The sequence below is a fragment of the Sorex fumeus genome, unplaced genomic scaffold (assembly GCF_029834395.1).
Source record: "Sorex fumeus unplaced genomic scaffold, SorFum_2.1 ptg000131l, whole genome shotgun sequence".
NCBI lineage: Eukaryota > Metazoa > Chordata > Mammalia > Eulipotyphla > Soricidae > Sorex > Sorex fumeus.
In genome coordinates, this window is record NW_026606188.1 from 10,965,420 (window position 1) to 10,987,105 (window position 21,686).

Consider the following 21,686-nt stretch of genomic DNA (forward strand, 5'->3'; position numbering starts at 1 on the left):
CTGGCAAACTCCACGTGGCATATTCAATATGCCAAAAAAACAGTAACAATGATGGGTCTCATTCTCCTGATCCTGAAAGAGCCTCGAACGTGACACTTTCTAAAATCTCAGGACTAGGATGAAGAAGATGTTACTGGTGCCTGCTCGAGGCAATTCGCGAGCAACAGGATGACAGTGATACAGTGATACAGTGCTTTTATTTTAAGGCCATACTCAAGCAGTGTTCAGAACCTACTTGTGACTCTATGCTCAGGGATCACTCCTGGCAGGCTCTGGGGCTCGTACACTGTCAGCAGTGTACAAGGCAAGTGCCCACCCACAGTACTATAACTCTGGCCACAAAGAAGCCTCAGAGTAGTTTGGTGTTTTGATTTTGAGTGCGTGGGGGACACACCTGGCTGTGCACAAGGATTATTCTTGGCAATGTCTGGGGGACCATATGTGGTGTTGGGGATCAAATTTAGGTAGTGACATGCAAGGTTCCCATTGTACTATCTTTCTGACACCTTGTCCATCTGTTTTTTTCTGAAAAATTATCTCATACAATCTAGTTTAAATATATGACCTTGATTGTAAGTGTGTGTGCAATTGTAAATATATGTGCAGTTTCACTTAGGGTCAATTGAACGGTCATAAAAGTTACGAGATCAGTCTTCTCTGTTTCTAAAAAGTACACATTGTACCAGAACAGCATATACATGGTATAACAAATCCAGTTTAAAATCCCCCAAGAACTTCTCTGTTATCTATGAGCAAATTTTTTTTTTCTCAGTTGTCTATCCCTTTCATCAGGGATTGAAAGAAAAAAATTTTTCCAATTTTTCCGTTCACTCTTAGGTCAGATAATTGTTATGTACAAACAAAGTGTGCTTGACTTCAATCATCTGCATGCACTGCACACAGAGTCTCCTTTAGGCAGGATTTTAGTGAATCATCTTAGCAAAACGGAGTCCTTAAGAACTCATAAAGTCAGAAGTTAAAGGCCTGAGCCTTTCCCAATTCTATTTAATCAAATTTTCTGACATCTAGCTAAACACTTCATTTAAGCAGACATAACAACCTTAAATTGTTGTCAAAGATTTCTGTACTATTCATAAAGTTATATGGGAAGACTTTGGTTTCAAATTTCTTGGCAACTAAATGAAACATCTCTTTAAAATTTAGCTAAAGGATGTGATCTCATTATTTTTGCTCCAATATAATTATTGTACAAACTCATATAATTGTTGCAAATTACTCTGACGCTGAACATTTCAGGCAAATTCAACTATTTTTGAATTTCACAAGAAGCACCTTATTGGTTCTTGTGAAATGCAAATTTTACTTTAAACATATGAAAAAATATTGATAGAAAAGGAACTTAGTCCTAGACTAAGTTCCTCCCCACATGGAGAGTTACTTTTCCTCATTTTTCTACTTTCCAATAAAAATAAATGAATAAGTAATAAATAAATAATACTCAAAACACTTTGCAAATACTCAGGTCAAGGATCCATTTGAAATTTCTAGCTAATTTATTTCAATCTTCCCTCCATATTATTATGCTTATTTCCACATTTTTTCCAGCCACAATGTGTATTATTTTTCCCAACTAACATATTTTCCCTAAGAATATCTTAGATATAAAGTTAGAGACACATACAGAAATCTTGGACCTGAGTTCATAAATATACTTAATAATTAATTTCCTTGATAGCCTGTACACAATGTATCTGGATAGATCTGGGACTCATAGGTAGGTAAATGCAGTCAGTTAAAAACCTTGAACTTTTTTCTATTCCAAAGGAAATAATACTTTTTTAAAAAATATAATTAGAAAGATCCCATGACTTTCCAATAGATGGAACAAAGAATTTCTGTGCCATAGCTTGTTTAAAAGTAGCGGATAATTTATGGATCTCTACCATCAGAACTCAGGCAAAAGAATTATTGGAAAAGCTATATCCTATGTTTACCATAGCACTAATCACAACAGCCAAAATATGGGGGAAAAAAACCAAATGGCCTAAACAGATAAGTAGATAAACAATTTGGGGTCTATTTACATGACTTTGAAGAAAAAGATAAAGTGCTATGCAGCTTAGATGAAAAGATTAAATCATTGGATCTGGATGGAACTGGAGTGGATCAGGTTAAGCAAAATAAGTCAGAGGCAGAAGGACAAATATTGAACAACCTTACAGTGATCAGAGAGTGTTGAACTGTATTGGCCTCAGATAACAAAGCTGTTACTACCAATTGGGGTGGAGAGTGAGGTGGGGAATGAAGAAGGAATGTAAGGAGGAGGTGTAGGGTCTTAAGCACTTTGGCAGTAATAGTGTGTAGTAACTGCATATATCAAAATCATAATTGATAACGCTTTCATTACCAAATAAATGATAATGATCATTTAAAATTTATTTTAAAAAATAAAATTACAGGATGAAATACTGGGGCTGCCAGATGCACGAACAGAAACAAAGAGAGGAGAAGTCTTACTACACTAAAAGCTGACACCTCTTAAAGGTGGCAAGACCAGAGGACCAGGACAGAATCACGACTGAGTTGCTGACCAGCTTAAGCTTGGAGTTTGGTTTAGATCAGGAAAAGTCACCAAATCAAGAAAAGTCATCCCAAAGCTAGATAGCAGAAAAAAGTTAGTGTAGGGGTCGGGAAAAAGAAAGCAGGTAGGACAACTCATTCGTGATCAATTTAGAAAAAATTAGTACATAGCCTCTGGAGATTTGCACTAATCAAAACTGAAGATCAATAAGCATGAGACTCATTCACTGTCAATGAGAAGGAATTCTTTTCAAATAACTATAATAAAAGGCTTTTATTTTCTTATAAAATGATTTGTGGAGGGGTTGCTGAGCAGAAATTACAGCCGGTAGGGCACTTACATTGCATGCAGCCAACCTTGGTTCTGTCTTTCCCGTCTTATCTGATCCCATGAGCACTGCCTGGTGTGATTTCTGAGAATAGAGTCAGGGATTAGCCTTGAGTATACTGGATATAGCTCACAAGCAAAGAAAAGTTTTTAACGGATGAAAAGTTAAGAGACAGGAGTGAGCTCGGCAGGTATGGTGCATGCTTTTGCACTCAGCTTGCTCAGGTTTGATATCTAGCATCATGTGTGGTCCCCTGAGCCATCTTGCCAGGAATGATACTCAAGCACTGCAGGGTGGGGCAACACCCCCCCCCAACACACACACATAAAAAAATAGGTGAAAGGTAAGAATGAAACAGAACTTAACAGTCAGGAACATAATAATTAGAAAATAGAATCAGCTAAAATGTAAAAGTGTTCATTACATATTTTAAATCTTTTTTATTAGCACAAAAAGATTCAATTAATTCGAAATTAGTACTAATCAACCCATTCAGACTCTGTGTTGCAAAGGACAAATAGATTAATATGATCTGAATGAAAATGGAAAACAAACTACATTGAAAGAGACATTAGCTGAGAATTTTCCAAGACTTAAGATACAAAAAAAGAAAAGAATGCAAAAAAATTAAGAAAAGAAAATGATATAAGTAAAATTAGATCCAAAGTAGGCACATATTGGTAAAACAGAAAAGTAAACAAAAAAGAAAGAGAAAATATTAACCTGTCATTGAGAAAAGATAGAACATTTTTAAAGTGTATGAATTCACATAGACCTTACCTGAAAAGTACATTCCTTCAATCATTAAATTTCCCTTTTAAGTTTTCAGTTAATTAATTTTTGTGCACATTCCATAATTGCATCTGTTAACAAATTGACATTTTTATTTTCTTGCCAAAAAGCATGGAAACAGATATGATTTTTTATTATTTTAAAAATAGAAAGCATTTTTCAATATCTAAAATAATCTCAAGTTGAATTTAGAATACTCAACTCTTCTTCAAAGTTAGAATGCTTTTAATCTATTACTAAACCGTGACTGTTAAGAAACTCCAAACCTCCCAATCCTGAAGACAGAGGGTTCTAAAGATGGGCTTCTGTGATGTACACTTACCACCTGTCACCTGGGAGCAGATGACTTTCTAATCTAAGCACAGCTGTGAACTGTATTATAGTTATAACTCAATAACAGTGTAAATGAGAAAGTACTTCCAACCAAGGCCTTAACATTCATATGTGTACAGATTTGAAGCTTTCAATAATCACTTGCTTAAACTCAGTCCCCCCCCCACAATTTTACCTTGTGCTCTTTAAAAATTATAATAGATCTTACCTATCCTCCAGTTTTAGAACATAAGTCATAAAACATTTATCTAAGATCCTTATTCTGTAATCAATAACATAGACTAATTACAACTAAATTTCCCCTTTTGAAAAAATGACTTTTAGACTCATGAATCATCAGCTTCTTAATGGGATCAACTATGAAAAATAAAACTATATTTTTTGGAGAGAAAGAGAGTGAATTATTGTTCAGTAAGATGAAAAGTATCTGGAGATGAATAAGAATGATAGTTGCAATGGACATAGATTTAATATAACTAAATCGTACACTTAAAATGGTGGCACTAGTACATACAATTTTCTATGTATTTTATTACTAATAAAATTGATTTGGGGGTAAGTAATTTTATTAATATGTCAAAACAGAGCGATAGCACAGCGGGTAGGGCGTTTGCCTTACAGGCGGCCAACATGGCCGACCCGCGTTCGATTCCTCTGCCCCTCTCGGAGAGCCCGGCAAGCTACCGAGAGTATTCGATATGCCAGACACAGTAACAACAAAGTCTCCAATGGAGACGTTACTGGGCCCGCTCGAGCAAATCGACGATCAACGGGAGGGCCTTTACCTTTACCTTAATAAACAAATCAAGTGTGAGTGGATGGAAGGGGGTCCAGGGACTATAGCAGGAAAGCAGACACTGGTGAACAGTGTGATGTCAAATCATAGCATAAAATCATCATTAACAGTATTGAAAATCTCTCTGCCTTAGAAAAATTGGGGGGAAATAGAATAAGGAAGGCAGTGGTGCCAGGTATTTGAATATATATATATTTATATATGAATAAGAATATATATAATGTTCTGAATAGTGGATAAAAGCTAGGATAAGAATTGTCTTCTCAAGTTTCTGCTCATGTGTGTCCTAATTGATGCTTCCTGCCACACATTTCTTCCAACTGTGTGACACTTATCCAACGAGAAATTCACCTCAGATTCATTTATGGCACCAGACTTCCTGTAGCTCTCGCTTATGTGCTTCAAGAAACTGCAAAAACTGCCCTGTCATTTCTGTTAACCTTAAGTTGAGGCAATTCAAAGCACTTCTCTCATTGTAATTTCCTGTTCCCCTTGGGCCCCATGCTACTACTAGGCATGGAATTCTAGGGTTTAGATATCTCCAAATGTCTTTTGGCCTCTCTGGCACTGGCTATAGTCATTCACAACCCGACCTGATGGTGCAATGCTACTGAAAGCTCTTGCACATAGTTCTGCACTTCAGGCATTCTTCTAGAAACACATACTGCCAATCTAAATCTATCAAACTTTGTGTTAAAGCACACTTCTCTTTGCTATTGCTAAAATAGAACAGTAATAAAAATTGATCACTTTCTGTATTAATTTTTTATATTTAATTTTTGAAGCCCATTGATGAATCAAAATCAGGTCCCAGCTGACTCAAAATAAGGTAGGTCTCTTTTTCATATAAATAAACCTCCTTCTTAAACTTCAACACAGGGCGTGGATTTCCATTCCCACAAATTGAAATCACATTTGAGAAATGAAATTTTTTCATTTCCTAATTCCTTCCATTTCTGGTATACTATGGAGATGTAACAGTCAATAAAAGAAATTTCTTCTACTAGTTAACTTCACATATCTCAGAGCATTATGCTCTTCTTTCATAAAATATGTTCTACTATAGACTTACAAATATCTTTAAATGTGTGGTGTCCCTAAAATTATTACAAGTACATTGTAAACATTCATATCTGATACTCATTCATCTATAGTTATTCAATTACTTTTAATTATTAAATTAATAATTATATTGTTCATTATATTTTAGCATAAGCAATCTCAATTTTTCTGTTGATACAAAATAACTTTTCAATTTAATTTGATCTCAAAGGCGATGATATTGATCCAGTACTCATATCAGGAGAGTTTTAAAATATATAAGAAAAATTTCTGTTTATTTTAGTATATTTTTAACCTAAGATTTGTATGATAATGTATGGCAATTAAGTACCAAAAATGATGAGTACATTTTTTTTTCCTTTTTTTATTAGTGAAAAACCATGAGGTACAATTATAGGCTTACAAATTTTGTGCTTGGGTTTCAGTTATACAATGATCAAGTGCCCATCCCTCCACCAGTGCCCGTCATCCATCCCCATGGGTCCCAGCATCCCCCCCAACCCTCATCCCCCCCCCGTTCCATCCTGCCTCTGTGGCAGGGTATTCCCCCTTGTTCTCTCTCTCTTCTTTTGGGTACTGTGTTTTGCAAGAGAGGCTTTGAGTGGCAATCATGTTTGGTCTATCGACTACTTTTAGCATGCTTCTCCCACCCTGGGAGGACCCTCACAACACCCTTCATTTGGTACTCTCTTCTCTATCTGAGCTTCCTTTTCACCTAGAGTCTGTGGCTGGCCTTCCATTCATGGAGCAAAATTCCTGGTACTAATCTCAGCCATTCCTGGGTGTTACTCTCCCTTTTTGTTGCTTTATGTTCCCCAGATGAATGCAATCTTTCTGTGTCTATCCCGTTCTTTCTGACTCATTTCGCTTAACATGATACTTTCCATGTAGTACCACTTGTATGTAAATTTCATAATTCCATCTTTTCTAACAGCTACATAGTACTCCATTGTGTAAATGTACCAAAGTTTCTTTAACCAGTCAAAAATGATGAGTACATTTAGCCTAAATTTCTCTGTGTACCAATTTGTTATTCTCTTTTTAAAAATCAGATTACTAAATTGAGAAATTTGGTGTATAGGTCATATATTAATTGTAGGATGTCTTCTCTTTTTTGGTTTATTTCTTATCTCCAAAGAGGAAAAAAAGTTTTTTTAAAAAAGGAGTTAGAATTTTCTATTATGTAAGCAGACAATGTACCCTATTTCTATCAAATAACAGTGAGCCAGCCATGTGCATCCGGGATAAGGGATGGAGCACAGTGGTAAAAAAGTCCAGCAAAGGAGAGTAAAGGCATGACGAGCATCACCATCATGACACCTTTCAGAGTAGAACTGCTTCAAACACCGAGTGCATACAGCAGGCAAGCTCTACAGCCTGCAGTTTGCACCTAATCTCTGACCTGCTCTGAGCTCCCAATCCATGCAGCCAACAGTGCCATGGAGGACCAACAAGACTCCTAAGCTGTGATGAATATGAAGATAAAGCGAGAGCAGGGCACCCAGGCCATGGCAAACCTGCTCTTCCTAGTCCCCCAAGGTGATGAAATGTGTGACTGTCACAAGACTCAGTAATACGGTTATAATTGGGATGTACAGGGAATAGATGCCAGATGCAGAAACAGTATGTGCTTTGACAGGGAGTGTGTTGCAAGCCACTGCCAGCCCATGCCTGCTGCCAATTCCACTCAGCTACAAATAGAAATGATGATGCACAGTGAGCCACAGCTCTCAGAGTAGCCTTCACCACCACTGCTCGGGACTACGCAGGATGCAGAACTCCAGAATTGTTATGGCAGCCTTCAAATTAGTTACACACCACAGAGCGCCACTTCTCAGAGGATGGCCATAGTTCACCTGCAGTGGCATAAACAGGAGAAAAGCTTGTTTGAAAAAAAAGAGCATCTTTGAACTGGGGAGAGGAGATCAAGGGCTGGGGCATACGCTGACAAGCACAAGGCCAGTGTGAAATCCCGACCATCACATGCTCACCTGAGCACTGCTGATGGCCCTGCTGATCTGCCATACTCCTGGAGAGTCTGACTTTCATATAAATAAATGCAATTCTATGCCCTTCCCAGTACCTGAGTGAGGAACAGAAGTGCATATGTTTAATGTCCTTGGTGTTCTCATAAATATTTTGATTTGATAGCTGAAAGCAAGGTGAACCAGGAGGTCAGAGAGACAGTTCAGCAAGTCGAGTACTTGCCTTGCATGCGGCCAACCAGAGTTCCATCTCTGGTACTCTATATGGTCCCCTGAGTACTGCTAGGACTGATTCCTCAGTGCAGAGTCAGGAGTAACCCCTGAGCATCACCAGGTATGCTACAAAACAAAAGACAAAGTGAACCAAATAAATGATGTCAAAAGAACAAATCACAGGAGGAAATGAAGCCTGTTCTTTCTAGATTATGCTCTGCATTTTACAGCTGCTTTAGATGTCATCTCATTTTTCTACAGTTATGTTATCAAGAAAACACAATACATGGGAGTCCTGAGTTACTTAGGATTAGAAATGTAGTTCGATATTTTTGAAAGATCATGAAGAGAACAAGGGTATTTTAGCAAAGCCTAGAGTTCTTTCCACTTTACTGTTCTGACTCAGAGTAATAATAATTAAGGTGACATGAATAACACAAAAAGGGCAAAAATAATTGTAGCTCTTCCAATGTGCCAGACATCATGTTAAGACTTTGCCTCCATTTCCACATTTAATGTCCATAGTGACACCTACAATATCTTCCATTTTTATAGTTGAGTAATTACTACTCAGAAAAATTATATTCCTTGAGATCATAGAGTGAGGAAATTATGGTGCCTACATCCAAAAATGCTCTGCCTGATGTTAAATACGTGCTCAAACCATTCTGTCCTTTAGCCTTTCCTCCCTGGTATGACTCATTTAATCAACCTACAAACTGGTTCCAATGTTCAAAGCCTGAAGCTGACTTTATTTTATCAGAGTAAGTAGCCTATTCATATCTAGCTTGGGGAGTGAATAGACCTCAGTAACTTCCTCTGCACCAGGTTCTTATATATTCATCAACAGTTATGGACCTCCTATTTGGTGCCATAGGTTCTGCTTGGTGATGAGAATGTGGTAATGAGTTCAATAAAGTTCTTGTGTAATTGCATCATGGTATAAATCTATTATTTCCATTATCATTAGTCCCTGCCTCCCCTGACCATTATCTAGAAATGTTTTCACTGTTTCATCTTTGTTAATAAAGCATTCTACTTTCTTGACCAAATCTTTCCTGGTAAGTTGTAGAGAATCAGAGCTCTTGGATAATGAACCCAGGTGCTATGTTCACAAAGGCTCTGATGATTTCATCTTTGGAAACATTTTTTTTCTGTTACAGTTAAAATCAATACAAATTAGCTTACACTAAGAAAGAGGGTTTTGGACCCATGACGTGGAAAATTCTAGAGGTTTTGGCTGGATTCAAGCAGTCAAACAATGTCATCAGAAGGCTGCTCACATTTCGCTCTCTCCAACTTCCCTGTCAGCTTAATTCCCACTTTGGCTCTTTAGACACAAGAGTAAGATGGCCACAAGCAATGCCAAGTCCTCCTCTTCCTCTTTTTATAAATACCAAAGAAGGAATTTTTCTTTTTAAGAAGTTTTGTAAGAAATCTAAATATGAGTACAACTGGTCTCGCCTGAATTACATAAAAACAACTGCAGGATGTTGATGATCTGGGCTATGATCATAGGCCCCTAAGAAATGAATTTAGCTTTGTGCAAATAAACTAAACGGGAGGTTCTCAAGGAAGTGCTTTCCCAGAAACAGAAAAGGACGCAGTTATTACAAATAGTGCGAGGCAGGTAAAAGCAGTAAATGCTGGTAAAATTCTTTAGTAGGGGCTTTAAAACAATGTTCAAATTTAGAGTAACAATTCTAGGGGGAGAAATTCCAGAACTAAGTGCAGGAGAAATTGGAAATCTCTTTTGAATGAAAGTTCTTTTGAAAGACACAGAGAAGAAAATTGAGGGAGATAATATTTTATATTCTTAACATTTTATGAAATAGATCACTATTATTTTATTTAAAAAATGGTTAACTATTTAGGTAAATGGTTAACCATTTAAGCAACTGGTTAAACATAAGTAAGAATAGGCTTTGTATAACTGTAAAAATGTTTATGCTGGGATCTGAGAGATAGTACAAGGGCATATGTCTGTGTCAGGCTGACCACATTCAGTTTCATCTCCAGCACCACATAATTTCAGTGCTTGGTGGTTGTAGGCCTCGATGGTCAGGAGCAGCACCAAGCCACCAGTCAGTTGACTGTGGTTCAAAGGAAGGAGCCCCCCACATACACAAACCAGTGACCCCAACCTTACCCCCCTAGGGCATCCTGGGTGCTTCTAAGGATCTATAAAAGGGGCAGTGGGAAGATAATGCAGCGTGGAGAGCACTTGCCTTGCGTGCTGCCAATCTAGGTTCAATCTCCAGCACTATATACAATCCCTAGAGCCCAACAGGAGGGATTCCTAAGTGCAGGAATAAAACCTAAGGAGTAAATTTCTAAGTGCCAAGAGTAAATCCTGAGTACAGCTGAGGGTGGCACCCAAACCAACACCAAACAAACAAGCAAACAGAAAGGTTTATCATAGGAGATGAATCAAGCTGAATCAGCAAAAGGATTCTGAGTAAAGAATTCCTTTGATTATGAGTATGATTAAAACTCTAACTTGCGGGATGGAGCAATAGCATAGCGGGTAGGGCATTTGCCTTACACACGGCCAACCTGGGTTCAATTCCCAGCATTCCATATGGTCCCCTGAGCACCGCCAGGGGTGATTCCTGAGTGCAGAGCCAGGAGTAACCCCTGTGCATTGCCGGGTGTGACCCAAAAAGCAAAAGCAAAAAAATCTAACTTGGGGGAGAAGAGCTGCTTAATCCAACTAATTATTCAAGATCTTTGCAAGAAGCAGCGGCTCCTTGACCCTTTCAGGTAAGTATGCTGATTATTTTCCTTAGAGTTGGTTGTCCATAGTTGCTTGTAAGGAAATCTCAGAAACCCACATGATGTCCTTAAGAGTGAGAGTCATCTAATCTCTCTGTGGAGAGTAACACTGAGCTCTCTCCCTATGTCTCGGTGAGAAGTAAGTTCTTTCAAGAAAGGCACAGGATGGTTGCTGCCCCATTATGGCCATTTTATCTATATTAACTATTTTTCAAATATCCTTGATGATGCCAAACAATTTCATCCTAAAGTTGTTCTGGTTGAACTGAATTATACTCTGAGTTGAATTGAATTATGCTCTGCTTGAACTGAATTGAATTTTACCATTACTCAGACTTTTAAGCTCTGGATTATTTTCTAAGTAATTTTATGAGCTTCTCTTTTATTTGGTAAAAACTAGAACTCTGCCACAACTTTTACTCTCTCTGTTCCCCCACAGAACCCAACATTTGCTGAATGAATGCACAAATGAAAGGAATATGGTGTTCAAGCCTTACCTTTTCAAATTATTTTTCTTTTAAATGTTTGGGCATCTGGAAGAAAAATAACAATTAACTTAAAAGTCTTTCCCTCTCACCACAATAAATAGATTTTTAAAGACTATTCCTCAGAAAGACAGCACATTACTCCCAAGGAATGAGTGTCTGATTCTTGTGACTTCAGTAACAAAGACTGGCAAGGGAGGGAGCGGTCTGAAGCAGGATCGTTCCTGCCCCCCTCAGCCAGTCAGCTCAATCTGCCTTTTTTTCTCATCTGCAGACTCAGACTGTTTACCCAGGGTCACTTTCCATGCACCAGGAAAGCAAGACTGAACGTTGGAGAATGATTTGTCCCTCAAATCTCACATCAGTCAACGGCCACTGCACGAATGCTCAGGGGCAACTCTTGCTTCAGTTGGACCTTTGCCACATTTACCCCCCACGGAAGTACACGAATGGGGACAAAAGCTGTGGTTTAGCAGCATTAGCTTCGGCGGTGGCACTCTGAGTACCTGCATGCTGCAGAATGGTCACAGATGGCCACCCAGGGACGGCCATACGACCGCATGGACTTCTGCAGAGAGCAATATGTGCTGGGAAGTGCAGCCAAGGTCCATATCTCCAGGCCTGTGCTGGACTTACATTATCTGGTGCCACTGCCAGTGGGATTCCTGAGGAGAGAGGAGATGAAGCAGGTGTCCTTTTATACAGAGACCCTCCCCATCTAGAACCAAGAAATGAAGACTTAGTTCCACAGACTAACAGCTTTCCAAACCTCCTCTCATCCATTTAGAACACAACACTACAGCAACACCTTTCCTTCTTGCAGCCCCGATATTCTACTATTATCATTTTTATACCCTCTGTGCTTAACAGGTTAACAGAGTTTTCATCCCTTGTAATACCACCAGAAATACAATGTTATCTGTAATAAATTCCTCAAAATGCACATTGTAGCCAACATTCTTAGTAATCAGGTCTCTTCATAGAGTTTGCTAGGGCATTGCTCATACGCTTTATGCCTTAGAAATCTGAAAGAAGAGGGCATTACACAGATCTAATTCTCAGGTAGGAAATATAGATATTAAAACGACTGGCATTGTTTTAAATACTGTATGTACTGCATATGTCTTACAAAACCGTATATCTGCTTACATGACCAAAAAACAGTGATTTCAGAATCTTTTTCTTAAACTAATAATCAGATACCTACTTTCCTCACAAACTTAGTACTGCTTTTCTGTGTCACCAATATTTGAGACACTCCTAAACAAATATTCATATTCCTTATCATTTTGAGACTAATCACTCAAGCAATTAATGATCCCAAACTATCTCTGTCATAACATTCCACTCTATTTTTAAAATTCAATTTTGGGTTTTGTTTGTTTTTGTTCTGGGTCATATCCAACTGACTCTCAGCTGAATGATCACTACTAGAAGGGTTTGGGAGACCACATATAGAGCCAGGGATCCAATCTAGGTTAGCTGCCTGCAAAGCAAGTGCCTTACCCACTCACTGGACTATTTCTCTGGTACAATTTTACTGTATTTTATTTATTTTTATAAAGTTCACAATATTTGATTACATTTAATATTCAAACACCAATCCCACCACCATTACAACTTCCCACCACCATATTTCCAACCTGAACCCCAGACCCTGTCCCCAAAGCAGAACAAAAATAATTTATTTTGTATTGCTTTTATTGATAATCCACTAAAAATGAGACAAAAAAAGGTTTCTAAGAGAAAAGTGTGTGAAGATTATTGTATTTCACCCAAGAGCCATTAACTCCTTCTGTAAGAGATTAGTAAAATTTTGTTAAGGGTTGAGCCTGTGTGCAAATACACACACACACACACACACACACACACACACACACACACACACACGCCTGCATAAATATATTTCCCCCTAAGATTGGTTGCCTTCTACTTTAAACCACATCAAAAGTGGTATGCTACTCTTGGTATATGGGTGGTGTAAAGTATGAGATGTTCAGGAATAGATTCACTCATGGGTGAGGTTCCTCTGAGCTGTGGAGAGCAGCCATGAGCACAGTGGCAGCAGTTGATTTCTGGACATCACCCATTCCCGGTTTCATTGAGCCTGGAGATTTCAGACACAAGTCCCTCGTACCTGGGTTTTTCTGCAAATTTACTCATGGGTGAGGCTCCAGAACGGGTGACTCCCACATCTTCCCTATTTTTCCAGTGGCTTGGACGTCACCCCCACAAGACACCTCTGGCACCAGATGATCTCATCAACAGCTATGACCCAGAGACTCAATATAAATCTCTCAGAAGAGAGTATAAAACGACACACCATAGCCATGCCATGGGACCAACACCAGGCTACTTTGTCCTGAGAAACACAGAGAGGGGGCAGTGAGGCCCCTCCCAGCCTCAGCAAAGCCACCCAGGCAGCCAAAAACCTCCAGAGCTCAACTGTTGCCATGCTCACAGGTGCTCTCTACAATTTCATTTTAAATGTCTATCTATAACATCTATAGTTTACCTGGAATTGCTTTCTAAATAGATCATATTTCTTCATTTGCTTTTTGATTTTTTTTTTTTGAGGAAGCAACAGGTAAAATGGAAAAAGTCATTCTCTCATTTTATTTTTAAGGTAAGGTAAAGGCCCTCCCGTTGATCGTCGATTTGATCGAGCGGGCCCAGTAACGTCTCCATTGGAGACTTTGTTGTTACTGTGTCTGTCATATCGAATACTCTTGGTAGCTTGCTGGTAGCTTGCCGGGCTCTCCGAGAGGGGGCGGAGGAATCGAACTCGGGTCGGCCATGTTGGCCGCTTGTAAGGCAAACGCCCTACCGCTGTGCTATCGCTCCAGCCCCCTATTTCTTCTTTCTTTTGGGGGGTCAATAGGAGAGGGCAGTGACTTCATTCAATTTAAGGCTTCTCACTTGCAAGGCAAGTACTCTATTCCTGAGCCTCATCTGTGTCTTCTTGTTGAGGTATAATGGCATATAATTTTAAATGGATTTCAGGTATACAACTAAATTATTTGATGTTTTATATATTGCAAAGTAATCACTCCCATTTGTCTTTATCAGATTAAAATGCATCATCATGATTTTTTCTTCAAAATTATCTCTGTTATCTTCTGCTGAATTATAAGACAATTATGAAAGTTAAAAATGCTTAATATGTCAATAATAAAATGTTGAAAGCATAGTTGTTTTTAACTAGCTCTTCAGTTGAAAAATAGAGAATTAATCAAAATCTTTTTTTTTAAATTTTATTGAATCACCGTGAGAAAGTTACAAGCTTTCATGTTTGGGTTACAACCACACAATGATCAAACACCTATCCCTCCACCAGTGCACATTTCTCACCACCAATCTCCCCAGTATAACACCCCTCCAACCTCCCCCCACCTCCAGGGCAAACAATATTCCCCATATTCTCTACTTTTGGGCATTACTGTTTGCAATACAGACACTGAGAGGTCATCATGCTTGGTCCATTATCTATTTTTGGCACACATCTCCCATCCTGACTGATTCCTCCAGCCATCATTTCTTAGTCAAAATCTTTTAGATATTAATTTTTATATTGATTGCAGGGCTGGAGCAATAGCGCAGAGCGGAGGGTGTTTGCCTTGCACGTGATCAACTGGGGTTTGATTTCTCCGTCCCTCTTCAAGAGCCTGGCAAGCTACTGAGATTATCCCGCCCACACGGAAGAGCCTGTCAAGCTCCCCGTGGTGTATTCAATATACCAAAAACAGTACCAACAAGTCTCACAATGGAGACATTACTGGTGCCCTCTTGAGCAAATTGATGAACAGCAGGAGGACAGTGCTGCAGTACTACTGATTGCAAGACAACCATAAGGAAAGTGGAAATACTCAGGGATTACTCCGGAATTATTCCTGGTGGTGGTTAGAAGACCATATGAGACACCGGAATTGAACCAAAGTAGGCCATGTACAAGGCAAAAGCCCTCCTGACTAAACTATTGTTCAGACCCTTGATTATACATTTATTGTTATTATAAACTAGCTGGATAGTTAGATGACTAATTTTATTGCCTCAATTTATTTGTGGGTGATTTTTAATTATTTAACATTATGTGTATTCCAGGTTCAAAATGAAACCTTCTATTCTTTTTTAGCAAGTTTTTTATTCTTTACATTCATAACTCCTACAAGTACGAGAAATAGATTTATATGCAAAACAGCATGGTAAAATTTTATTCTTTAGAATTTCAGGGCAGTCCTTGGATGTTTTATTAATATCGTTAGGTTTCTCCCTGAGAATAAGATGCAAAATAGTGATGCATAACATTTGCTCTGGAAGTACAGATGTAAATCAGAGTTTCCTGTGTTAATTGTAGTGTGCTAGTTCAGCATTTTACCTGCAGGTGCAACCATTGTCTGGGTTCATTACATTGTTGCATAGGTTTTGGAAACATTACTAACATTACACAGCCAATGCTTGTGAAACAGTGTTGAAGAGTGCAGAAAAAAAAGGCTCAGACTAAAAATGAAATTTGTTCCATGGGGCATGGAATACTGATTAAGTCACATCATTTAAGTCATTTTGTAAACAAAAGGTATTTGTTTGAACTCAATAAGGTGTTATTCTTAATTGGTACTGTAAGTTCTAAACCTAAATCTTACTGTGAGCAACTTAGCTAAAAAAAATAAAAACATTTGCATCCATCAGAAAAGAATCTGTGCTTATTGCTGTGGAGTATCTCTTGCGAAGTTTTGGCTGGGTTGGGGGAATTGTGTATATTTGCATACGTATATGTACTATATTTGGGAGTCACAAAAGAAATTATTTAATATCAAAGGACAATTCTGCAGAAGATTTATTTATGTGAAAACTCTTAGATTTTTATGGTGGCAACATTAAAGTGTGGGAAACTTAGGACAATGAATAAACAACGTTTATTAAACTTAGGACAATGTTGAGATCTAACCTCAATATTTGATTTAAAATAGCTATAATATCCAAAACTGTAGCACTAGCACTATCCTCACCGTTGTTCATCTAGCTCCAGCGGGCCCAGTAATGTCTCCATTGTGAGACTTCTTGTTACTGTGTTTCAAGTAACAAGAAGTTACTTGTTACTTGAAGTAACTTGAAGTTACTTGTTACTTGAAGTAACAATGCATCACTAGCTTGCCAGGCTTTGTCCTGCAGGCGAGATACTCTCAGTAGCTTGCCAGGCTCTCCGAGGGGGCGGAGAAATCGAACCCAGTTCTGATGGGCCGGCTACGTGCAAGGCAAACGCCCTACGGCTGTGCTATGGCTCCAAGCCCTCCATATATCTAATATCGAAAACATTGATCATTAGATAAGAGAAGCCTAAACCGAGGTCTGCATGGTCCAGACAATGAAATTAGAAAGTTTCAGGAGAGGGTTAGGACAAAATCAAATATTTAGCATTACTTTTAGGTTCTATTTTCATTTTATAACCATCTTTCATTGGACAAATAAAAATAGTAGTAGCATAAATTACCATGCTTTTAGAAGGAGGAGACAAGAAAAACAAGGGAATAGACAGCCTCAAATAACAAATCATTGTCTTTATCTTATGATTGAAAATGCCAAGCAAAGGAAAGGAGTTGGTGGAGGAATACAAACTGGACTTGATATGGTTCAGGGTGAGGGCATTGGATGGTGAGGTGTGGTAATTGTAGAACAAAGCCATGAACATTAAACCATGTTGTAAGTATGTGTTTAAACTATTAAATAAATGGGGACACCTAAATAATAAAACAAAACACACAGGGGCCGTACATGCAGTTCAGAATCTGAGGACAAGCCTCATATGTGTGAAGTCACTCACAGGAAAGAAGGAAGAAATGGAGAAAAAAAGAAGGACCGAAATATGGAAGGAAGGAAGAGTAAAATATGATGAGCTATTGTAATTTATTTACCTTTAATTTTTTAACATTTCTCCAAAAGGTTAATTAACACGTTTTAAAATGAAAAGGAGGGGTCCCAGCGATAGTACAGTGGGTAGGGCATTTGTCTAACAAGCGACCGACTCAGATTTGATCCCTGGCACCCTATATGACCTCCTGAGCACTGCCAGGAGTAACCCCTGAACACAGAGCCAGGAGTAACCCTGCGCATCACTGGATTTGAACCCAAAAGTAAAATAAAATAAAATATAAAGGGAAATATCATTATATCTATATTTGGTGTTTGGTATAGAAATGTGGCAACAATGACACTTTCTTGTAGTTTGAGAGCTCTAACAGCAAATCAATTTCAAAAAAATATTAAAGTCAAATGGGAGCAAAACAAATCACCACAGCTTTATGCAACATATTTAAAAGATGTTTGGCTTACTATAAAATGTATTTTTTTGTTTCTTAAAAATGTATTTAAGCTATAATATGTGGTACTGAAAGATACACAGCCAGGTAGCAACAAAGGGTGAAAGGCAGCACAATGTGAGAACTGAGTTTTGGGGGTGGGAGTTTGAGATAGAGGCGCTTCAAGGTCCTTGGGAGCAGGCAGTGGGTACACTGGTGATGAATGTGATTTTGGAATTCTGTACATGGGAAATCTTCATTAATACTAGTGTACATCACAGAATTCAGTGAATAAAAGTCATTAAGATAAAAATGTGTTTAAGACAATTTTGGAGAGACTTTTTCAAAGACGAGTTTGCCTTCTATATGCACTGGTTTTTAAGTATAATTTGAATTTTCAATAGTGTTCATCTATATGGCATTTGAAATTTAAAGTCAGATTAATAAGGAACTTGCTATTTTTCAACTAAAGTTATTTTAAACCAGTTAATAATTGAAACACAAAAAGAAAAAGGGGATGAGAAAGAAACAGCTCCCCAAAAATTTATCATAAAAATTTTACCTCCCATGAAAACTGTCACTTAGATGAATTTGTAAAGTTGAACTGGAAAATATCTCTAGTACTTTCCACTCTTCATTTTGCCCCTTTTTGCTAACATATAACAGAGTCTTCTGGCACTCTCACCTCAGCTCTTGAACCTTCTCTGACCTTGCCTTCTGCTCTGTTTATAAATCTGCTTGAGGTCACCCATACTATCTTTGCCACCTATAAGTTGTGTGCCACTGAAAAGCTCCTTAACTCACCATGTCATTTCCTCATTTGTAAAATGGAAATAATAATCACACCAACTCCTAAGGCATCTGATATATACATGAGTGATAACATGACCGGGTATGAAAAAGTTCAATAAACATCACCTACTATTATTTCTATCACATGAATGATGGTGTTTTTTTTGCCACAGTTATATAAAAATAAGGGTAATAAAAATGTATCTGAATCAAATTCACCTTTTTCACATCCTGTATGGTCTTCCTAATCCCTGCCTTGCCATATCTCCATGCTTCCTGCACCCTAAAGAACTTTTCCTTAAGATCGGGGACCTGGGCTGGGGACTGTGGGAGAGCAGATAGAAACTAAGTGTGTATCAATACGTTTGCACCACTTAGCCTTTCTGAGCACCAAACATCCATTTGCCCTCTACTTTCCACACATGGACATCAAGCACTTCTTGGAGAGAGAAATCCAGAAGGCCCATTCTCTTGGCATCCTCATCAAAGTCCCTTATCTATGAAGAATGCATAGACATCCATAAATCACTTTCAAATGTGGCTCCATCTGTTGTGCAGCCACTTTCTGCATGTGATGGAAAGAAACATAATCTAAGTCCTCTTGGAAATTGGATAGTGGCAACAGACAGAGAAGGAACTGGCCTGTAATTGTGTAGTAATTCTCTCTGGATGAACACTACATAGTTTTCCATCAGAAGCATGAAAATACACCTTCATTGCACCTCCAATTCCACACTGTAGGAAAATCTCTCTGGTTCCTTCCTCTTAAGAAAACGTTTTCCTTTGCAGTGATGTCTTTCCTACAACTGTCATTGTAATAACCCCATAGGGCTGAACAGATTTCTCAGTTGCCTGTAGAAGAGAACAACAATGTTTCAATACTGGGTTGACATGTTGACCGTTTATTTTGGGTTCACTCAGTACCTAGCCTCACCATTACTTATGGCAGTGGCCCGGGACTATATGGGATGCCTTTGTTTAAATCTGGTTTGGTTGTGTGCAAGGCAAGCACCCTACCGGTCTAGTTTATGGCTTCTTTATCAATCTAATATTATCCTTTGAAATTTCTTTGCAGTTTTTTAAAATTATTCATAGATATCACTTATAAACTTTAGGTGTGCAGCTTGATGCATTGATATACATATATTGGGATATGTTTATCAAAATAGCTTTAGCTAATATCCATTATCACAAAGACACAGTAAAAAAGAATACGAAAAATTCTCCAATATATTGCAGGCTGGGAGATATGGGTGGCATGGCAGGTGAGATACAGGGGATACTGGTGTTGGGAAATGTATACTGGTGGAGGGATGGGTGTTGAGACATTGTATGACTGAATCTCAATCACAAAAAACGTTTTAACTATTTATGGTGACACAGTGATTTAATAAAAAATAAACATAATCTCCAATATATAAATATTATGTGTCCATTAATAACTGTCACCAAGTTGCATATCTCTAGCACCTAAACTTGAAGCTGTACCTTTAGCCCACCTTTATGTAATCTACCCCACCATTGATATCTATATATCTCATCTCTTTTACCTATGAATTTCTTTCTTGGCTTTACTCATAGTTCACAAATAAGTAAGATAATAGAATATAAAATAAGTCTATCTTGTCAGACTTATTTCAGATAGTGCATGCCTTCATGTTCTATTCATATTATAAATAGTAGGGTTTACTTCTTTATTTTTTATTGCAAAAGACTGATCCAGACTATATGTACCATAACTTTTTTGTCTACTCATCCACTTATAGACACTTAAGTTGTCTCCCTACATGACTATGATAAGCAATGCTAGCATAAATAATGAATATAAATATGTATAAAAGGCCCTCCCGTTGATCGTCGATTTGCTCGAGTGGGCCCAGTAACGTCTCCATTGGAGACTTTGTTGTTACTGTGTCTGGCATATCAAATACTCTCGGCAGCTTGCCGGGCCCTCCGAGAGGGGCGGAGGAATCGAACTCGGGTCGGCCATGTTGGCCGCTTGTGAGGCGAACGCCCTACCCGCTGTGCTATGCATGTATGTACATATATATATATATATATGTGTGTGTGTGTGTGTGTGTGTGTGTGTGTGTGTATGCATTTTTTCATGGAAAGGAAAATCTTTTATCTAAATCTTTAATCTGATTCTGTTCTGAATTTTGGTTTGGGAGTCATGCCTTCAGCTATCAGGAGCAATATATTCCTGGATCTGCATTCAGGAGTTAGCCTTGATGGTTCCCAGGGTTAGAATGTGAGGTGCTAGAGATTTGAAACAGGGTCTGGACCAAGGTGGCCATCACAGGGAAAACATTTACTCCTTTATTATCTTTCCATCCTTGTATTCAATGTTTTTCAACTTTTGTTTTGTTTTGGATCCATAACCAGCAATACTCCTCCTGGTCCTGAACTCAGGAATCAGTCCTGGCAGTACTTGGGAACACATGGAAATGAACCCAATTTGGCTGTGTTACCCACTGTGCTTTCTTTCTGATCCCCTCCTATTTTTTTTCACTTTTTATCCTAGCAAGTTTTATCCTAATAGTTTTTCTGACAGTTATACATTTACTACGATCTCCTGGGCACAACTTTATCCACTGAAAGATTTTTCTAGAGTCTTTCAATGGTTAGATTGAACAATTTCAATTGATAGTAACCTGTAGCACTGTAGCACTGTCCTCCCATTGTTCATCGATTTGCTCAAGTGGGCACCAGTAACGTCTCCATTGTGAGACTTGTTACTGTTTTTGGCATATTGAATATGCCACGGGGAGCTTGCCAGACTCTGCCGCGTGGGCAGGGTACTCTCAGTAGCTTGCTGGGTTCTCCAAGAGGGATGGAGGAATCGAAACCGGGTCAGCCACGTGCAAGGCAAATGCCCTACCGACTGTGCTATCACTCCAGCCCGATAGTAACCTAAATGAAGTAATGTCTCTCATGTCCTAAGAGATTATATATTCACATGAAAATAAAATCTTTGATCACTTAATCACCACATGGGGGAAAGCTGGTTGCTGATCACAGAGACAAACATCAGACAGTTACAAAAATAAGGATTAACTTCAATTGTTTTCAGTCACTAAATTTAGAGATACCTTACTGCACATAGTCATTGCCTGCCTCATGTTATCAATTGATCCAGAACACTTTCAAAAAATAATATAATTCTTGTGTAGCAGTTGCTGAATGGACCACCTGCTGCCTGATTACCAATTAAAAAACAAATGAGTTTGGTTAACAAAGTTTTGTTTGATTGAAGTCTTCCATTGCTGATAAAAACACTGACAAGCCAG